General features: G+C 27.7%; 1 long non-coding RNA gene across 1 annotated transcript in view; it reads right to left on the bottom strand.

The window, feature by feature from the left end:
• LOC109347807 overlaps positions 1 to 8,829 on the bottom strand; it is a 22,985-nt gene that overhangs the window by 11,186 nt on the left and 2,970 nt on the right. The window contains exon 2 of the long non-coding RNA XR_002107652.1: positions 5,764 to 5,766. This is a non-coding gene — a long non-coding RNA (uncharacterized LOC109347807). The remainder of the gene's footprint in view (positions 1 to 5,763; positions 5,767 to 8,829) is intronic.

Genomic DNA, 8,829 nt, shown 5'->3' with positions numbered 1-8,829 from the left:
ACCCGTCCATGATGTTCCAAGAGGGGGCATGAGGAATTGAGGAAACACTAGGAGTTGCTTATCATTTTGTGACTTTTGAAAACAAGGACGACTTCAGTTTGTTCCTGTCTTTGTTTAGTGTCTGTTGGCGATGATTAGTATTTCCGCCCTTTCTTTTGGATTTGGTATATGTTAGTGGCGATGTAGTTTCCGCCATTGTTGATTTAGTTTGTATGAACTAAAGATGACTTAACCGTTTCTATGAATTGTGTTATTCAGGAAATTGTGAATCAAGTTAAGTTATCATTCGATAACGATAAGTTGATTTTCCACATTTGAGTTACTTAAAGTGATGTCCCGAGGAAAAGGAAGGTTTTAAAAGGAAACAATTTTATACATCCCCATTTCAAAAAAAAAAAATTACCCATTTTTCCGCAATGTTTTTGAGAAGTATTTTTCGGGGCGTTACACAATCTCTTTATTAAAAAAAATTTACCCATTTTTCCGCAATGTTTTTGAGAAATTTTTTTCGGGGCGTTACAAAAGTAATAGTGCACATATTCTTTAGTAGTGAGATATTTTGTGTAAAAAGAATAATTATCTGTTTAGGTAAAACAATTGGTCGCCATTATTTATGCGTCATGTATGACACATTCGCCACACATGCATAGGTCTAGACATATTAATACTTATAAACAACTCTTGTTTGAAGGGACAATCACTTATTGCAAAAGATATTATTACATTTTTTTTGGGTAGATTATACTTTCATTAATATAAAACTTCTTCTATGAATTTTGGACATAATACGAAAATATTATTACTAGTAAACAAAAAAGAATAAATAATATCAAAGACCATAATAAAAATACTTACATTTAATGTTGTAGTGTCATATATGGTAGTTCAACTTCTTCAGACAAGGAATTTGTAAATTGTGTATAGCTGATGAGTATATGAATTGATTTTGACTTTCAAAAATATTTTTTTTAGTTTTGTACATGCATAGTTTTATTTATTTATTGTCAATTAATTTTATTTAAATACCCATCCTTTATATTCTTGTGCAAAGTATAGGCATTCACACTAAATTCAACCAATAGCTTACATTTTCATCACATGGAAATTTAATTTCCTATCTTACTTATTCTAAGATAAATGTCTTGCTTTAAATAGTCAAAAATTAATTATAATAAGAAGTGGATATAATTATGTAAGATCTCACAGAATATCCATTTATCTATCCATATATAATCCACTATCAAATGTTAGTGTTTAATATTCAAGGCTAGTCTTGATATTTTATAGGCCATCAACAAAGAAAAAGTGGGAGACTTCATTTATTATAAAAAAATATGTAAAATTTATATGTCAAAAGCTTAAACGAAAATAAATTATTAAAGCAAATCATGTTCAAAAAATAAGTACATAAAATGAGAACATATAATATATTTCAATAATCAAAATTCACCTATGAAAATTGTCCTAAAATGAGAACATATAATATATTTTCTTTTTCTTACTTATTTGTTTAGTTACTCTCGTAAGACATGAGCCTACTATATTTTTTTAATTATTAGGCACATTCTCAATGGATCTCATATTTTTAAGGGCAGACCTAATTTTAATTCTACCTCTAAAATATGATAGCATAATATAAGGATTACTACAATTAATTAAATATAATATATGCAATTTAATAATTAATAAAAGGAAGACTTCACATGTTCTGCAGTATTGATATTTTTGTGTAAAATAAAAAACATGAAAGTACAAAATATTTGTGAAGGTAAAAAAAAATTCTCCAATGTTAATATTTTTACTCATTCTGAACGATATTAGTATTGATATTTTGACCCACTTTAAATTATATTAGTTTCTTATCTACAAGAAGATGTAATATCTTATTTAGCAAAAAGGATACATTCTATAATAGAAACAAAAGGTGAATTTATATTAATTAGGATATAGAATTGGATCTAGAATTGGATCTCTACATTTGAATAAGAGACACGATTAGGGTCGCGTAAAACAAAATTTCTAACCTGTTGCAAAGATGAAAACCAATACAAAAGCTAGTTTAATAATTGACATCCTCATACTGAAGTAATTGTCCACATTTGAAACTTGATCAAATAAGAACTTTTGAGTGAATGTCTCAAATCATTGTGAGCCCCTCTTTATATAGTATGAGAGTATTACAACTTCCAAAAGATGAATTAGGTCCTTCAATAGCTTATATTTTCAATATGAGTATAATATCTATGTACTGTTAGTGTAAAGATTTACACAAATCACTACATCATCCATAATTCATTTGAGTTACATTCTTTGAAGAGTCAATGATGATTAAATATGAAAGTGAATGACGAAATAACAGTGACAATATATAAAACGCATACACTATTAGTCTATACATATTTTTCTCTTTCAATATTAGAAAAATTACATCTCATTTATTCTAGAATAAATGCATTACTTTGAATAGTCAAAGACTAATTATTACAAGAAGTTAACATATTGATGTAATATTTCAATTTATCCCTGGGTATCGTACAATATGAAATTCTTATGTTTAATATTTAGGGTCCGTCGTGACATTGTATAGGCCATTCACATAATAAAATAATAGACATTATTTATCATAAGAAAATATGATAAATTTAAATGTCGGAATTCAAAGGAAAATGAGAGTTCAAAATAAGTCACGATGACAATAAAAACAACTATTCATTCATCATAAAAAGAATTTAATTATGTAAAATAATTTGCAATAATATTTCAACTAAAAAAGTCTAATGAAAATCATTTGAAAATGTAATACATTTTTTTCTTGCTCATTTAATATTGTTATTTGCTGCAAACTTGAGTATAATATTTTATGTTTATTTTTTAGTTACATTCTTAATAAATCTAATATTTTGTATGACCTTTCATTTTTAGTCACATTTCATATGGAAATTATTTAGCCCAATATGTTTTTAAAATATTACTCACATTCTTAATAAATTCATACTTCGAAAGGCAATAATTCATAATAATTAATAAAGGTAATAGTACACATGTTCTTTAGTAGTGAGATTTTTTGTGTAAAAAGAATAATTATCTGTTTAGGTAAAACAATTGGTCCCCGTTATTTATGCGTCATGTATGACACATTTGTCACACATGCATAGGTGTAGACATATGAATACTTATAAACAACTTTTGTTTGAAGGGATAATTACTTATTTCAAAAGATATTATTACATTTTTTTTTGGGTAGATTAAACTTTCATTAATATAAAACTTCTTCTACGAATTTTGGACATAATACAAAAATATTATTAGAAGTAAACAAAAAAGAAAAAATAATGTCAAAGACCATAATAAAAATACTTACATTTAATGTTGTAGTATCATATATGGTAGTTCAACTTTTTCAGACATGGAATTTGTAAATTGTGTATTGCTGGTGAGTATACGAATTGATTTTGACGTTCAAAAATATTTGTTTGAGTTTTGTACATGCATAGTATTATTTATTGTCAATTAATTTTATTTAATTACCCATCCTTTATATTCTTGTGCAAAGTATAGGCATTCACACTAAATTCAAACAATAGCGTACATTTTCATCACATGGAAATTTAATTTCCTATCTCGATTATTCTAAGATAAATGTCTTGCTTTAAATATTCAAAAATTAATCATAATAAGAAGTTGATATAATTATGTAAGATCTTACAGAATATCTATTTATCTATCGATATATATAATGCACTATCAAATGTTAGTGTTTAATACTTAGGGCTAGTCTTGATATTTTACAGCCATCCACAAAGAAAAAGTGGGAGACTTCCTTTATTATAAAAAAAATATGTGAAATTTATATGTGAAAGCTTAAACGAAAATAAGATATTAAAGCAAATCATGTTCAAAAAATAAGTACATAAAATGACAGCATATAATATATTTAAACAATGAAAATTCACCTATGAAAATTGTCATAAAATGAGAACATATAATATATTTTCTTTTTCTTACTTATTTGTTATTGTTACTGTTGTTAGACATGAGCGTACTATATTTTTTTAATTATTAGGCACATTCTCAATGGATCTCATATTCTTAAGGGCAGACCTAATTTTAATTCTACCTCTCAAATATGATAGCATAATATAAGGATTACTACAATTAATTATATATAATATATGCAATTTAATAATTAATAAAAGGAAGAATTCACATGTTCTGCAGTATTGATATTTTTTTGTAAAATAAAAACATGAAAGTACAATAAATTTGTGAAGGTAAAAAAATTCTCCAATGTTAATATTTTTACTCATTCTTAACGATATTAGTATTGATATTTTGACCCACTTTGAACTATATTAGTTTCTTATGTACAACATGATGTAATATCTTATTTAACATAAAAGATACATTCTATAATAGAAACAAAAGATGAATTTATATTAATTAATACTTTATAGTTTCAACAAATTAAAATTTGTTTTTGACCTTTAAAATTTGTCATCTAACTCATCTAAAAATAAATATGGTGCTGTTAATAGTCAAATATTTATTCTAAAATAATAGCCATCAAATATATATAATATTGCTTGGTTTTGAAGCTGTAGTACTCTTCCAATAAAGTTAAACTTTTTATTTGAATTTTTGACTCAATGTTAAATATTATTATGAGTAAATAAAAAACAATAAATAATTATCAAGGACCTAATAAAAATTACTTACATTTAATGCCGTGAATCATATATGGAAATCTAATTTTTTACACAAACAATTTGTAAATTTGTTTTTTTAAAGGCTGGGTGAAATACATAACTATGAATGAGTACATAAATTGATTTTGACTTTCAAAAATATTTTGTGTAGATTTCTAAATTTTTAATTTTGTTGTTTATGGTCAATTGATATTATCTGTTTACATACATGTCCTTTAGATTCTACTACAAAATATTTGGCCAATAAACAATTATATCATAAATTGATTCATGTGACTAGTAGAGGAATTGTGCCCATTATAAATATATTTGTGTATTTATTTATTATTTATTTTAAGTCCCTTTAATGAATGCCATTAGGAGTCCAGATATTCATCATGAAATTCAATAACTGAAAATTTATATGGGAACGTTGGGGATTGAATATAATATTTATATTAAATGCAAGTCTTATTTAATATTTTCTAGTGACAAATTTTGAGTTTTGAATATTTACTTAGTTCTAGAAAGATATTTTGCACATTTGTGTTATATTTTATTTTGCTACATAAAACAAGTATTGTCCATGAATAAAATATTCTTGGTATTTGAGGTGACTACGACAAGCGATAATAATTTCATACAAAATATATTTAATGTTGATACATTTATAGGAAGTCTCTTATTTGGATTAATGGTAGAAGTAGCAAGTCTGCTAACATGGTTTCAAATCCACGTGATTGCCTTATAAAGTTGTTTTAAACCACTTAATTTTCTTTAACAACCATGTTTTTTTAATATTAGTCTTGTAAATTCTTGTAATTCTATACCTTTGGTACTCTATTAATAAAAATTGTTTTTAGTCTTATCTTTTTAGATTTGAATAATATGTTTGCTTTATTGGTCTATCTTCTAACATAACTAAACATGAAAATGAGTAATGAATTTGAATGTGAAGCTTCTGGACCATTACTGAAGAGTTTGCTGTGAATAGTTAAATGTGTATAACTATGCTTGATATTGTTGGTTACTAAGAAGCCATGAGAATGAAAGTTGAGTGATTATGAAAAATATACACTATCTATATGAACTTGTATTATATTACCACTATTGAATTTGTTTGAATCATATTTTACTAAGTGATTGTGATACATGGATAGGATCAAACCAATTGTTTCTTTACACCCACTTGACTAAACACTAACTAGATTTTATGATTATCCCTTGATATGCCCCTTTAAGCCATTAATGTTCATTGATTGAAACCTTATGCTAGATTAAAAATCTATCTAGTCTACTTCTAGTGGGATAAGAGAGTTAAGTGTTACATTGAGTTAAATTCTAAGTTGGGGAGAGGAAAATGTATCTATGAAAAAAGTGGGAAATAAGTATTGTAGTACACCATTCATCCCATGAAAAACAAGAAAAGAGGGAGTGAAAAAAAATCAAAGGATGAATGGTGGCAAAATGAAATGAAAATAAGAAAAGAGAAATACAAATAAATGATTTGTACTACAAGTAGATCTTTCGCTTATGCTTTTATCGCTTCGGCTTATGATTCCATCATTCCAAGATTCAACAATGAATTATATTCATCCAATTCCATTTTTCTTCATCAGCCTTTAGCATGAGAGGAGCATAGATATCAATGGTGACAAGAAAGGAACATCTAAATCTTTAGCATGAGAGGAGCATATTAAGAATGCAGCTATGAGTGCTAAAGCAATAAGAGTTTCTGATATAATCAGTGGCGGAATACACCTAGAAGGGGGGTTGAATAGGTGTGGCGGAACTCAATTTCCACTTTTCTGGTTTTTACACACTTGCTGAAAAATGCCCAATTAATCGATTAACAACTAATCTTAATCGATTAACCAGTAACAGAAACAGAATGATCAAAACAACAACTTGCACGGTTATCAACAAACACACAAACAAATATACAGCAGATACTTTTGTGGAAGATTAACAAGGACATAGCAAGGAAAAAGTATGCAAAATATTAGCTCCAAACACGCATTAAAACATCTTCAAATATAAAAGAGAAATACAAATAAATGACTTGTACTACAATTAGATCTTTCCCTTATGCTTTTATCGCTTCGGCTTATGATTCCATCATTCCAAGATTCTACAATGAATTATCATCATTCAATTCCATTTTTTCATCATCAACCTTTAGCATGAGAGGAGCATAGATATCAATGGTGACAAAAAAGGAACATCTGAATCTTTAGCATGAGAGGAGCATAGTAAGAATGCAGCTATGAGTGCTATAGCGATAAGAGTTTTGGACATAAAATCTGCCATTGGAGAGAGGAAGAATCAATGGAGAATTAGAGAGAGTTAGTGAAATTGTGATTGTTGTCACAGAGATAGACAATTACAATAAAGCTTGAAGAATTGCACTGCCAGCTTCTTGTTATTGAAAACCTCACACAATAATACACATATCACTCAGTTTATTATTTCTCTTACTTTTCTTCTTCTCCATGAGTTACATTTTTTCCTATTTTGTTTTTAGTTTCTCTCTTCAAGCAAGTTATCGGTTTTTGGTTTTTCTCTTCCAGCCTAAGGTAAATCGCTATCTTATTTTACCTCATTTATTTCTTTTTGATTTAGTCTTGATGCTTGCATATACACCATAAATAAAAAGTCTTCGATGCATTTGAATCGTTATATGTTTAAATAATTAGTTTATTTGTGATCAATTTGGTAGAAACATTTCCCTCTTAGGGTGATATTTATTTGTTGTAAAGTTACGCAACTATGGTGTTCTAGGTTTTTTGTTGTAGTTCACTAGTTTAAAACACATAGTTTGAGTATAATGGTAAATGTTCTTTCTCAATTGCTGCTAATTCTTTATTTTTTATAGCTTTTACAATTTATTTAGAGATGCCATTTTTTATTTGTATTTGCTGCTTGCAATAATCATTGAGGGACACATGAACACTCAGTAAGGACTTGCACATTGGAGGAGAAAGAATGAACAATTTGCGTAAGATCTCATTACTCATATGTTATTTTATAATATTGGAATCTGACAAGGTTGAATGTAGTTGAAGTCGTTGGTGATATAATAAATCTGTTGTAAATGTGGTGGAGTTGGACATGCTTGTCATGTATTGGATAGAATGTTTGGAAGATATATTGTCTTATTTAGAAAGTAGACATTTAACAATGCTTGCTTCAGTGAGCGCTGCTAAATGTCTAATTTCTACAATGCTTCAAAAAATAATGTTAAATATAACCTTATGTATTATTGTGCTCACATAGAAAGTGTCTCAAAAACGTTGTTAAATGAAAATTTTAAGTGTTGTAGTTTTTCTATTGTAGCGTAGTGATTGTATCTCTCAAAATCAGAGAAGATAGACTAATGACATAGATCTTCCAAAGCTACCTGACATGGGAAAAGCAATCTTCGTTTGTCCAGGATAGACCCAACATCTCATTGGATCGATCAAACCAACCTCATCTACAATGGAACTCACATGATATACACATACTTATTAACTCTTTCACTTTATCTCTTACTTATTATTCTTTGATATTCTATATATCTCTTACTTATTGGCTTGATCGTAGGAGAACCTTTCCACTGGCTTACCCCAATGGGTTCAAGCACTTCTCAAGTTATACTAGATGATTCTGATCAAGTTACCACAATCTGAATCCATCCTTTAAAGACCAAAAAACATATGCGGTATGTGGAGGTGTCAAAATAGACTACCCGAACGGGTTCAACCTAGCTCATATTAGGTTCAGGCTAAAAAGCTCGGATACAATTTATCCATATCAAATTGTAGCCGAAACCTTCCCTAAGCGGGTTGGGGTTTGTCGTTTGTGGGCCTGGATAATACTAAAAAATATTTATTTAAATTTTAACATATTTAATATATTTAATATATATATATATATATATATATATCATTTGATATTAATGTATAACTTTTCTAACACACTTGTTATGCCCAATGCAATCAAACTTAATCTAATGTCTTGTGTTTGAGTCAAGACGTGATGTCAAGTCCACATATATGATTTTTAACATTAAACATACTAAATTTCTCATTTCTATTTGACTCTGACTCCCTAACACAATATAATTTGTAACTTCACTTTAATATATATACATTTGGATACT

Source organism: Lupinus angustifolius, chromosome LG05, assembly GCF_001865875.1.
Source record: "Lupinus angustifolius cultivar Tanjil chromosome LG05, LupAngTanjil_v1.0, whole genome shotgun sequence".
Taxonomy (NCBI): domain Eukaryota; kingdom Viridiplantae; phylum Streptophyta; class Magnoliopsida; order Fabales; family Fabaceae; genus Lupinus; species Lupinus angustifolius.
This window is presented reverse-complemented; position numbering and strand designations above follow the sequence as displayed.